Source organism: Stenella coeruleoalba, assembly GCF_951394435.1.
Source record: "Stenella coeruleoalba genome assembly, contig: scaffold_158, whole genome shotgun sequence".
Taxonomy (NCBI): Eukaryota; Metazoa; Chordata; class Mammalia; order Artiodactyla; family Delphinidae; genus Stenella; species Stenella coeruleoalba.
Window position 1 is genome coordinate 687,167 of NW_027646279.1, and position 13,712 is coordinate 700,878.

The 13,712-nt window shown below is 44.9% G+C and overlaps 1 long non-coding RNA gene across 1 annotated transcript; it reads right to left on the bottom strand.

Moving 5' to 3' along the window:
• Positions 1 to 6,232: 6,232 nt before the first annotated feature.
• Positions 6,233 to 9,977, bottom strand: LOC307181215. Its single transcript, XR_013826115.1, has 3 exons — positions 9,867 to 9,977; positions 9,595 to 9,684; positions 6,233 to 6,574 (listed from the first exon to the last, which is right to left on the bottom strand). It is a non-coding gene; the product is annotated as an uncharacterized lncRNA (long non-coding RNA).
• Between the last annotated feature and the right edge of the window lie 3,735 nt (positions 9,978 to 13,712).

Sequence of the window (13,712 nt, forward strand, 5' to 3'; positions counted from 1 at the left end):
CAGAACGTCCACAATGATGCACTTGGCCAAAAAGGGCGTATGCGTTTTTTCCTGAATATATTCAGGAAAAAACGCATACGCCCTTTTTGGCCAACCAAGCAAGCTTACAAAGGAAATCTGAACTACAATGAAGTCTCACTTCCCCCCGGTCAAAAGGGCCATCTGAAAAAAGTGTAAAATCCAGAAAGGCAGGACAGGCCATGGAGAACGGAGAGACTTGTTATGCTGATGGGCGGGATGTAAATTGCCAACAGACACTCGGGAGAAGTGTATGGTGTTTCCTGAAACATCTAAGAAACAAAGCAACAGAGCCTAGGGCACTTCCACTTATGGTCCTATAGCTTAGGGAAATTAAAATCAAAAAGACAAAGCCACCCCAAAATTTTGGACGCCTCTGTTTACAAGAACGTCGTTTACCGTACAAGTTCAATATCACAGAAAGTGAAAAATGGATAAAGAACTTGTGGTACTTACGTACAATGCAGTATCACTCAGCAATGAAATCTATGTCATCAGGCCCGTAGAAGCATAATGAGTGGATTCAGGTACGATGATTCTAACTGAAATAAGTCACACAGAAAAAGAAACATCATAAGATATCAGTAATACACGGAATGTAAACTTGGCTACACAGGAACTGAATTACAGAACAGAACAGGGTCTCAAATTTAGAAAACCAACTTATGCTTGCTTAAGGGTAAAGGTGAGTTGGGGTGCTGCACGAAACCAGAGATTGAAATGAGCACAGATAAAGTTCCTTTAGCCAAATATGGAATAGACAAGAGCTACTCCTTGCTCAACGAAATGGACTCAACACCGCATATTAAACGCCTAAGAATGTACCTGACTAGTAAGTATCTTAAAACCTATGGATTGCTATGTCTGCGAAAGAGAATCAAGCATGTGTACAGGGGCATAAACGCAGCAGTGATAGGATTGGAGAGGCTCGGTGAGCAAATGAAGACCCTTTGAAGTCATATTGCATGGTACCCATTCCACGGGTTTCAAATACCCAGGTTTAAGGTATTCTTCCTTCAGCTAAAACATGCATGTGGAACCTAGAGTATGATCAACCATGTGATCGGGAGACGTGTTCAAATATGTCTCAGTTTTCGTACCCTGGTACTCGGGTGCAACATTCCAGACGCTTTACTAACACTCTCCCGACTTGGAGAGTCAGTCCCTTTAACCTCCTGTTTGGCCCAGTTTGCAATTTCTGCGGAAGATGAACAGGAATAGTGAGAACCAATGAGAGACTAGCTGGAGGTGTCTGGACGGGCAAATTTAACTCTCATTTCCCACCAGGAAGAGGAAATAACCAAAGGCTCAGCGTGCCGTGCCGGAACCAGATTGGGCCTGAAGCCATCCTGCGGTGTTGCGGCCAGGTCACAAGAAAGCGAGTTGAAGAAAGGAGCTCAGGGGCACTGTAATTCACAAACCTGCAGAGTTATAAATGACAGCTATCGTCCAAAAATAGACTGAAGTAAGGCTGCCAAGAGGACTTGAAAGCGGGGCAGAATTGCAGGAAACCGATTTCAGGAGGTAGACTGGAATTGCATTGAAAGCATAGGAAAAGAGGCAGAACGTCCACAATGATGCACTTGGCCAAAAAGGGCGTATGCGTTTTTTCCTGAGTATATTCAGGAAAAAACGCATACGCCCTTTTTGGCCAACCAAGCAAGCTTGCAAAGGAAATCTGCACTACAATGAAGTCTCACTTCCCTCCAGTCAAAAGGGCCATCTGAAAAAAGTGTAAAATCCAGAAAGGCAGGACAGGCCATGGAGAACTGGGAGCCTTGTTATGCTGATGGGCGGGATGTAAATAGCCAACAGCCACTCGGGAGAAGTGTATAGTGTTTCCTGAAACATCTAAAAAGCAAAGCAACAGAGCCTAGGGCACTTCCACTTATGCTCCTATAGATTAGGGAAATTAAAATCAAAAAGGGACAGCCACCCCAATGTTTGGGACGCCTCTGTTTACAAGAACCTCATTTACCGAACCAGTTCAATATCACAGAAAGTGAAAAATGGATAAAGAACTTGTGGTACTTACGTACAATGCAGTATCACTGAGCAATGAAATCTATGTCATCAGGCCCGTAGCAGCATAATGAGTGGATTCAGGTACGATGATTCTAACTGAAATAAGTCACACAGAAAAAGAAACATCATAAGATATCACTAATACACGGAATGTAAACTTGGCTACACAGGACCTGAATTCCAAAACAAAAGAGGGTCTCAAATTGAGAAAACCAACTTATGCTTGCTTAAGGGGAAAGGTGAGTTGGGGTGCTGCATAAAACCAGAGATTGAAATGAGCACAGATAAAGTTCTTTAAGCCAAATATGGAATAGACAAGAGCTACTCCTTGCTCAACGAAATGGACTCAACACCCCATACTAAACGCCTAAGAATGTACCTCACTAGTAAGTATCTTAAAACCTATGGATTGCTATGTCTCCGAAAGAGAATCAAGCGTGTGTACAGGGTCATAAACGCAGCAGTGATAGGATTGGAGAGGTTCAGTGAGCAAAGGAATACCCTTTGAAGTCATATTGCATGGTTCCCATTCCACGGGTTTCAGCTACCCAGGTTTAAGGTATTCTTCCTTCAGCTAAAACATGCATGTGGAACCTAGAGTATGATCAACCATGTGATCGGGAGACGTGTTCAAATATGTCTCAGTTTTTGTACCCTGGTACTCGGGTGCAATATTCCAGACGCTTTACTAACACTCTCCCGACTTGGGGAGTCAGTCCCTTTAACCTCCTGTTTGGCCCAGTTTGCAATTTCTGCGGAAGATGAACAGGAATAGTGAGAACCAATGAGAGACTAGCTGGAGGTGTCTGGACGGGCAAATTTAACTGTCATTTCCCACCAGGAAGAGGAATTAACCAAAGGCTCAGCGTGCCGTGCCGGAACCAGATTAGGGCCTGAAGCCATCCTGCGGTGTTGCGGCCAGGTCACAAGAAAGCGAGTTGAAGAAAGGAGCTCAGGGGCACTGTAATTCACAAACCTGCAGAGTTATAAATGACAGCTATCGTCCAAATATATTCTGAAGTCAGGCTGCCAAGAGGACTTGAATGCGGGGCAGAATTGCAGGAAACCGATTTCAGGAGGTAGACTGGAATTGCATTGAAAGCATAGGAAAAGATGCAGAACGTCCACAATGATGCACTTGGCCAAAAATGGCGTATGCGTTTTTTCCTGAATATATTCAGGAAAAAACGCATACACACTTTTTGGACAACCAAGCAAACTTGCAAAGGAAATCTGCACTACAATGAAGTCTCACTTCCCCCCGGTCAAAAGGGCCATCTGAAAAAAGTGTAAAATCCAGAAAGGCAGGACAGGCCATGGAGAACTGGGAGCCTTGTTATGCTGAGGGGCGGGATGTAAATTGCCAACAGACACTCGGGACAAGTGTATGGTGTTTCCTGAAACATCTAAAAAACAAAGCAACAGAGCCTAGGGCACTTCCACTTATGGTCCTATAGCTTCGGGAAATTAAAATCAAAAAGACACAGCCACCCCAAAGTTTGGGACGCCTCTGTTTACAAGAACCTCGTTTACCGTACAAGTTCAATATCACAGAAAGTGAAAAATGGATAAAGAACTTGTGGTACTTATGTACAATGCAGCATCACTCAGCAATGAAATCTATGTCATCAGGCCCATAGCAGCATAATGAGTGGATTCAGATACGATGATTCTAACTGAAATAAGTCACACAGAAAAAGAAACATCATAAGATATCACTAATACACGGAATGTAAACTTGGCTACACAGGAACTGAATTCCAAAACAGAACAGGGTCTCAAATTTAGAAAACCAACTTATGCTTGCTTAAGGGGAAAGGTGAGTTGGGGTGCTGCATAAAACCAGAGATTGAAATGAGCACAGATAAAGTTCCTTAAGCCAAATATGGAATAGACAAGAGCTACTCCTTGGTCAACGAAATGGACTCAACACTGCATATTCAACGCTTAAGAATGTACCTGACTAGTAAGTATCTTAAAACCTATGGATTGCTATGTCTCCAAAAGAGAATCAAGCGTGTGTCCAGAGGCATAAACGCAGCAGTGATAGGATTGGAGAGGTTCGGTGAGCAAATGAAGACCCTTTGAAGTCATATTGCATGGTACCCATTCCACGGGTCTCAACTCTCCAGGTTTAAGGTATTCTTCCTTCAGCTAAAACATGCATGTGGAACCCAGAGTATGATCAACCGTGTGAACGGGAGCCGTGTTCAAATATGTCTCAGTTTTCCTCCCCTGGTACTCGGGTGCAACATTCCAGACACTTTACTAACACTCTCCTGACTTGGTGAGTCAGCGCCTTTAACCTCCTGTTTGGCCCAGTTTGCAATTTCTGCGGAAGATGAACAGGAATAGGGAGAACCAATGAGAGACTAGCTGGAGGTGTCTGGACGGGCAAATTTAACTCTCATTTCCCACCAGGAAGAGGAAACATCCAAAGGCTCAGTGTGCCGTTCCGGAACCAGATTAGGGCCTGAAGCCATCCTGCGGTGTTGCGGCCAGCTCAAAAGAAAGCGAGTTGAAGAAAGGAGCTCAGGGGCACTGTAATTCACAAACCTGCAGAGTTATAAATGACAGCTATCGTCCAAAAGTATACTGAAGTAAGGCTGCCAAGAGGACTTGAAAGCGGGGCAGAATTGCAGGAAACCGATTTCAGGAGGTAGACTGGAATTGCATTGAAAGCATCGGAAAAGAGGTAGAACGTCCAAAATGATGCACTTGGCCAAAAAGGGCGTATGCGTTTTTTCCTGAATATATTCAGGAAAAAACGCATACGCCCTTTTTGGCCAACCAAGCAAGTTTGCAAAGGAAATCTGCACTACAATGAAGTCTCACTTCCCCCCGGTCAAAAGGGCCATCTGAAAAAAGTGTAAAATCCAGAAAGGCAGGACAGGCCAAGGAGAACTGGGAGCCTTGTTATGCTGATGGGCGGGATGTAAATTGCCAACAGACACTCGGGAGAAGTGTATGGTGTTTCCTGAAACATCTAAAAAACAAAGCAACAGAGCCTAGGGCACTTCCACTTATGGTCCCATAGCTTAGGGAAATTAAAATCAAAAAGACACAGCCACCCCAAAGTTTGGGACACCTCTGTTTACAAGAACCTCGTTTACCGTAGAAGTTCAATATCACAGAAAGTGAAAAATGGATAAAGAACTTGTGGTACTTACGTACAATGCAGTATCACTCAGCAATGAAATCTATGTCACCAGGCCCGTACCAGCATAATGAGTGGATTGAGGCACGATGATTCTAAGTGAAATAAGTCACACAGAAAAAGAAACATCATAAGGTATCACTACTACACCGAATGTGAACTTGGCTACACATGAACTGAATTACAAAACAGAACGGGGTCTCAAGTTTAGAAAACCAACTTATGCCTGCTTAAGGGGGAAGGTGAGTTGGGGTGCTGCATAAAAGCAGAGTTTGAAATTAGCACAGATACCGTTCCATAAGCCAAATATGTAATAGACAAGACCTACCCCTTGCTCAACAAAATGGATTCAACAATGAGGTATCACCTCACACCTGGTAGAATAGGCATCATAGAAAATCTACAAACAAAAAATGCTTGAAAGGGTGTGGAGAAAAGGAACCCTCTTCCACTATTGTTGGGAATATAAATTGATACAGTCATTATGGAGAACAATATGGAATTTCTTAAGAAACTAAGAATAGAATTACCATATGATACAGCAATCCCAGTACTGGACATATACCCAGACAAAACCATAAATCAAAAAGAGTCATTCACCGCAATGTTCATTGCATCACTATTTACAATATCGAGGTAATGGAAGCAACCTAAATGCCCACAGACAGACGAATGCATAAAGCTGTGGTACATATATAAAATGGAATATTACTAAGCCATGAAAAGGAATGAAATTGGGTCATTTGTACAGACGTCGATGGATCTAGAGACTGTCATACAGAGTGAAGTAAGTCAGAAAGAGAAAAACAAATCTTGTATATTCATGCATATATGTGGAACCTAGAAAAACTGTACAGATTAACCATTTTGCAAGGCATAAATAGAGCAACAGATGTAGACAACAAACGTATGGACAACAAGGGGGGAAAGCTGTTGGGGGGGTGGTGGTGGGAGGAGTTGAGAGACTGGGATTGGCATGTATACATTTATATGTATAAAATAGATAACCAATAAGAACCTGCTGTATAAAAATATAAAATAAAATTCAAAATTAAAAAGAAATAAAATTTAAAAAATAAAACAGAAAAAACAATTATTCCCTGCACATACATGTATTTATATGAATAAATTATTTCCATGCTTATATCTGTAAATACAAAAAAGAGGAATAAAATCTACCTTGAACCAAAAACGAAAAAGAGAAAAAAAACACAGAACCCACCAGTTACACAGAGGAAAACCGTATCAGGGCACTTGCTCCAGTTGTAAACAATTCTGAAGTTGGTCAGTGGTGGGGAATCGTCTCCCATTCAGCCAGCAGCCCCCACGCAACAAGCGTCCTCATTGCAAAGCTGGGGCACCGTGCCGAGGCATCTGTGTGTAAACGTGAGCTGAGCCCCAGGCCAGTTGCTGCTGAACTATTCCCACCCGTCCCAGGTAAAACACCTGAATATATACAAGGACTTGAAAGCCTAGAGGAAGGGCCATAGAGCCACACGAGTGACAGCATGCCGGCCGACTTGGTGCCTGCAGGCCAGCCAGGATGGTCCTGGCCCTGGGTGCTCTTCTGGAAGATTTCCATTTCCCTGCCTGAGATACCCGTCCTGTCCCTGCCCCCACTGCTTTTTTCCTTCCTCACCTCTGCCCAGGGAGAAATTCCAGCAGCAGGTATGGGTGACACATCCTCTTCTTTAGCAGGTGGCAGCCTGGCAACTGCTGCAGAAAGTCCAGCAGAGCCCCACTCACACTGGGCCACCCACAAAGCCGTGGCCTCTCACTCCCTCCCACCAGCCCAGCCCCGAGACTGCTGACAGAGCAGAGAAAATGACGTCAGGCACGGCTGCAGGGGCTCTTGCTGCCTGGAGTGGTATTTATATTGATCTCAACCCAGGCACACCTGGGGAGGGCTGGCCGGCACGGTAAGGCTGCCCAGGTCAGCCAATCATCACCCCTCAGGGGCTCACAGTTGCAGAAATTGGAACTTGCTGAACCGGCCAGGTCCAAGGAACAGGTGTGGGCTCCTGAGAGTCAGGATAGACAAGGGGCTGCAGCTTTGGCTTGTTTTCTAATCATTTTATCTGGCCCATGAGTGGGAGACAACTTCAAGAAAACCCTCTCCTAATGAGAGGAACCCAGGAGTCAGGGAGAGGAGGGGTGGGTGGTGGTTGGAGACAGAGGCCTGGTGCCCCGGGTGCAGTGGAAGTCTCTGGAAGACCAGGTGGAGGGAGGCCTCACGGAGTGATGCCCAGGGTCACAGACCTGTCGGAGCTGCTGTTTGTTAGTTCAAGTCCTGCTCTGAGGTGCTCTGTGTCAGCTCTGAGCGACAGGTGAGCTGGGGGTGCTCTGCAATGAGGGCTATGTGCACGGTTCCTGTGTGCCCAGCCCTGCCACGGTACCTGCAAGGGTAGCTCTGTATCCTGGGAGGGGCCTGACCACGAGAGCCCCGTGGGCTGGGGTGGGGGTGGGGTACCTGCCCAGGTGAGCTCCATATTCTGGGATTGGTCTGACCACGAGAGCCCCATGGGCTGCTGGGGACCTGGTAAAGGATGTCAGGACAGTCAGTGAAGCCACCGAGGATATACCTCCAGTTGCTCCTAATTCCTACACCCTGCTGGTCATTCTACCAACCACCAGGACATGGTATTCTGTATTAGTCTTCAATGATGCCTTCTTTTGTATTCCATTAGTCCCAGAGTCACAAGAAATTTTGGCTTGTGAGTGGCAGGACTCAACATACAACTAAAACAATACTTCCGGGCCGTTCGGCCCCAAGGGTGCAAAAATTCCCACACCATCTTTGGGGAAAGCTTAGCTAAAGACCTAAAAGTTCTACCTCTGGAAAAGGAAACCCTCCTTCAATATGCAGACGACATTCTGATCGCCAGCCCTACTAAGGAGGCCTCTGAACTACCAAGCCAATAAAGGATAGAAGTTGTCCAAGAAAAAGCTCAAATATCACAGACTGCAGTGACCTGCCTGGGCTTCATTCTCACAGAAGGTCAGAGAAGCCCATCCCAGGAAAGGGAAGAAACCATTTTCAGCCTTACCCCTTTCTAAAACTAGAAGACAGCTTAGGGGTTCCTGGGGAGGCCAGGGTTTGCTGCTTCTGGATCCCTAACTACAGTCTACTAGCTGGGCCTCTATATGAAACACTGAAAGGAAAAGATGATGATCCTTTTGAATAGAATCCAGAAGTGGCCTTTCAAGAATGGAAAGAGCAGTCAATTCAGACCCTTGCCCTGGAACTCCCTAATTTAGCTAAACCCTTTGACCTTTACATTCCCGGTGAAAGGTGAATCGCCATTGGAGAATTAGTGCAAAAACTGGGACCACTTGAAATGGAACAATGCAAGAATGCCATCCAGGTAGGATAAACTACGGTCACCAAGGGGCTTGGCCCACTGCCACATCTGGCCAAGATACTGGCGGTATCTAAAAACCTGGAAATCAGCAGCCCAAAAGGCCACCTCCCTCCTAAGGGAAAAGGACCCCACGTGGTGATCCTAACCACCAACCATGCCCTGAAGTTGCAGGGTTCGCTCCGTGGGCACACCGACCTCGAGTGAGGAGGCCCTCCAACTCCAACATCCAGAGAGATAACCGGGGGCAACAGGGCACCATGACGACTCGTGTGAACATCACTTGACCTGGAGTTTCTCTCATAAAACAACAAGAGTGTGTCCGAAAAGAGTAGACTACTGCTTGCAGGACTTACTGCACCCAGAGGGGAGCTAATAATCTTGGCGGGGGAACCGTATATCACACTGTCACCATAGAAAAGCCTACAGACACCGTGATGATGGTGGCCAATAAGACCGGCTGGACTCCTGTTTACTTCAAAAGGCTGTTGACTCAGTGGCCATCATGGTCCTTGATCACCACTGACCCTGGACTGTCTGGGAGTTGAGCGGGCAGGGCTCTGACACCTGGTGCTGTTTGTACGTTAATTCAGGGGCCTAATTGAAGAAAGTGCAGACTACTGGTCAGAGCATCTAGGCTGGCAGAAACGGTCAGCCTAAGGTGGCCGAACAAATGTGGGGCGGGGTGAAACCGGCCCCCACAGCATCTCTGCACATCTCTTTCCTGGACCCTTAAAGGTCATTAGAATCTATAACACTTCCAATGCTGGTGCTCAGGTGGACGAGCAGGGAGGCAGGGGTCCTGGGGACAATCAACGTCACCGGGAGGCTGCTGGGGAGAAGCTCTGACCCTCGCCCCAGGGTATGAGGGCTCCCAACTCAGCACTCAGCAGTTACAGAAGAAGGGTCTGCACCCTCAGCACTCCAAGAATGAGGAACGGGACAAAAGGCAGAGGAGGGGTTTGTCCCCAGCAAAGCCCATTAAAAATCCCTGGGAGATAAAAATAGAATCTGGGCAATAAAGTCAAGTCTAACCTTTTTTATCCTTTGTGCTTTGTCTAATTTCACGTGCTCCTAGGGTCCCGCATGCAGAGGTTCCACACCCGGCACTTCAGACCAGATTTCCTAGTGCAGAATGGCTGGGTCGACACCTCAGCTCCTGGGGCCCAGTGCAGACTCCACGATATAGAGCCTGAGCTACAGCCAACCCGGCCCTCGAGAGCTCCGCCCCCTCCCTCCCACTGACTCTGACAGGATCTCTACACAGCAGCCCAGCCCACAGCCCACGGGGTAGTGCATGCTCTCACCTCTCCATTCTCTGATCAAAATATAAAGTTTCCTTTGCTTGTGAACCAAACTCAGTCTCGATCTGTTGGCCCCAATGACACTGGGCAGGGGGACACTTGTTGGGGTCCACTCTGGAGGATCAGTAACAGAAATTGAAACTATTGTAACCTCAATGAACAGATGTGTGAGCCAAACTGTAGTTAACATAGAACAGTGTATAAGGCTCGGGTAAAATAAGATGTTTCTAACACTTCCATTTGATATTTCCATCACTTTTTATAAGCAAGTTCAGTGAAAAGGTTTGTCTTATTTGTCAGGTCAATATTAGAGAAATGAAGTGATTTCTTTCCAAGGATGTACATCTAATAATCTTGGTTAAAGCTTCAATCTTGTTTTAAATGCTTTTCCATTGAAAATGATACCTCTCTTTCAGCTCCCCCATTTCTGAGAAGTATAAAATCTTATAATTTATTATTACCAAAGGGGAAAGGTGGGAGGAGGGATAAATTAACAGTTTGGGATTAACACATACACACTGCTATGTATAAAATAGATCATCAACAAGGAACTACTGTATAGCACAGGGAACTACACTCAACATTTTGCAATAACCTATAAGGGGAAATAATCTGAAAAAGAATAGATATTTTTATTGACATCATCTATCAATGACAGTTAAAGTGTAACCTAAGGGAAGCTGGTGGTGAGTGCTTCTGACCCTGAAGACTTCAATCATCTAAAGTTTGGACTCTGCCTACTTCCCAAGGCCCTTAATGAACATATGTGTAGCCGTAGCTTAAAAAATTCCCCAGTTTGGGTTTCGGGGAGACACTGATTTTGAAAAAGTCCTGGTGTTCTCCTTACATGAATGGGACTCTTCCTACTGCTAAAACATGTCTGTCACACCCAGAGGATGGTATACCGTCTGATCGGGAAGAGTTTGGAAAAGGCATCTCATCTCCTCATCTCCTGGTGCTCGGGTTCACCCCTCCAGCGTCTTTACTAACAGTCTCCCCACTTGGAGATGTCAGCACTGTCAACATCCTGTTGCGTACAGTTTGGAATTTGTCCAGAGGATGAAGCGGAAGGATGAGGAACAATGAGCGACAAGTCCTAGGTGTTCAGACAGGCACATGTCACTCTAATTTCCAATCAGGAAGACGAATTGACCAAAGGCTAGGGTTGCCCATGGAAACAGTATAGGGCTTGAGGAAATCCCGCTGCTTTGTGGCCAGTTCCCATAAACACAAGTTGAACAATGGAACTCAGGGGCAGTAAAATTCACAAAACTGCAGAGTTGAAAATATCCATCACTGAAAAATGTCTTGAGGAAAGTCAGAGAAAAGGACTTGTAAGCAAGGGAGAATGGCAGGAAGGGGATTTGAGGAGGTAGAAAGGACTCGCCATTAAGCACAAGAAAAGGAGCTGAACATTGCCAACATTGCAGTTGGCCAAAAAGGGTGTATGCGTTTTTTTCTGTATATATTCAAGAAAAGGGCATACACTTTTTTAGCCAACCAAACAGGTGGGCACTGGAAGTCAATACTACAAAAGATATCACTTCGCATCAGTCAGAAGAGCCATCCTCATAAAGCGTAAACAACAGAAATGCAGGACAGGGCAACGAGAAGAGGGAGCCCTGTGAGACTTATAGTGGAAATGTATATTGCCAACGGCCATTCTGGAGAAGTGTATTGTGTTTACTAAAGCATCTAAAAAATGAGCTACAGAGCATAGGGCACTTGCACTCATGGGCGTATATCTTGGGAAAAACAAAAATCGAGAGGACACAGGCACCCCAATGTTTACCCCCTCTCTGTTTAAAAGATCCTCGACTAGGATATAACTTAAATGTCTCTGGAGGGAAAAAATGGATAGAGATGTGGTACTTAGGTAGAGTGGAATATTATTCAGCCTGGAAGTCAATGAAATATGGCCAGTTGTAACAACTCCGGAGGAGTTACGTATGATCATTCTAAGTGACAGAATTCAAAAAGAAAAAGACACATATCATAAGATATCACTTAAAGGTGGAATCCAAAATGGCTACACATGAAATAAATTACAAAACAAAAACATAGTCAAATATGTAGAAAACACGCATAAGGCTGCTAAACGGGAAAGGTGGGGAGGGGTGAGGCATCATCCAGGAGGTTGAAATTACCAAAGATACCATTCCAAATACCAAACTGATAATCAACAAGGCCTACACGGTAGCTAAAAGAACTGCACTCAGCACACTCATGTCACCGGAAAAGAATATATACGACTGGTAAGAATCTGAAAAAGAATTTATTGATGTCTCTCTGTACGTGAATCAAGTGGATGTACAGCAGCAAGAAACAGAGCTTTGAAAATCAGCTGTAACCAATATAGTAATAAATTGAAAAAAATAAACGACAGAGAGACAGAGAAAACCTCTTACAACTTTTCCTCAGGGACGGTGATGCAACATGGATTGAACACATCTAGACCCACAGCAGGATGAGACATAAGGCTGGAAACTGTTTGCGCTAAGAGAAATGTGAGGTTGGGTGAGGAAATGCACACCCTTTAAAGTAATACTACCTGGTACCCATTCAATGGGTCCCAAATCTGCAGGTTCAAGGGATCTTCCTATAGCTAAAACATGCATGGAAAACCCAGAGGACTGTACACCATGTGATCGGGAGATGTGTCTAAAATGCACCTCATTTATCCTCTCCTGGTGCTCCTGTTCACCATTCCAGCCACGCTACTTAGAATCTCCCCACTTGGAGAATCAACACATTTCAACTTCTGTTTCACACATTTTGCAAATTGTGAGGAGGATGAACGGGAAGAGGGGGAACCAATGAGAGAATAGTTGTAGGGGTTTGGACAGGCACATATCACTCTAATTTCCCATTAAGAATAAGAATTAAAGAAAGGCTCAGCCTGCCTCGCCGGAGCCAAAATAGGGCCTGAAGCAATCCTGCGGGTTTGAGGCCAGCTCACAAAAGAACAACTTAAAAAATGGAGCTCAGGGTCACTGCAATTCACAAACCTGCAGAGTTATAAATGAAAACTACCGTCCAAAAATATGTTGAGGTAAGGCAAAGAAGAGGATCTGAATGCAAGACAGAATTGCAAGAAACAGATTTCAAGAGATAGATTGGACTCGTCTTTAACGCACATGAAAAGCGGCAGAATTTCGACAATGATGCAGTTGGCCCAAAAGGGCGTATGCGTTTTTTCCTGATTATATCCAGGAAAAAACGCATACGCACTTTATGGGCAACGAAGCAAGCAAGCAATGCAAATGTGCACAACAAAGAAGTCTCACTTCCCACCGGTCAAAAGGGCCATCCTAAAAAATTGTAAAAACCAGAAATGCAGGACAGGCCATGGAGAACAGGGAGCCTTTATACGCTGATGGGCAGTGTGTGAACTGCCGAGAGCCACTCTGGAGAAGTGTATGGTGGTTCCTAAATCATCTAAAAAACAGAGCTACAGAGCATAGGACACTTCCAATCATGGGAGTATATCTAGGGAAGTCTAAAAATCAACAAGACACAAGCACACCACAGTTTAGGGCTACTCTGTTTACAAGAACCTCAACTTCAGTACACCTTAAATATCCCAGGAAAGAGAACAATGGATAAAGAAGATGTGGTACGTATGTACAATGGAATATCTCTTCACCATGAAATCAATGTAATAAGGCTAGTAGAAGGATAAAGAGTGGATTTAGGTCCGATAATACTACTTGAAATAAGTCAAACAGAAAAAGAAACATATCATAAGATATCACTTATAGAGGGAGGGTAAATATGGCTGCACAAGAAATGAATTACAGAACAGAACAGTGTCTCACATTTAGAAAACACACTTATGTCAGCTTAAGG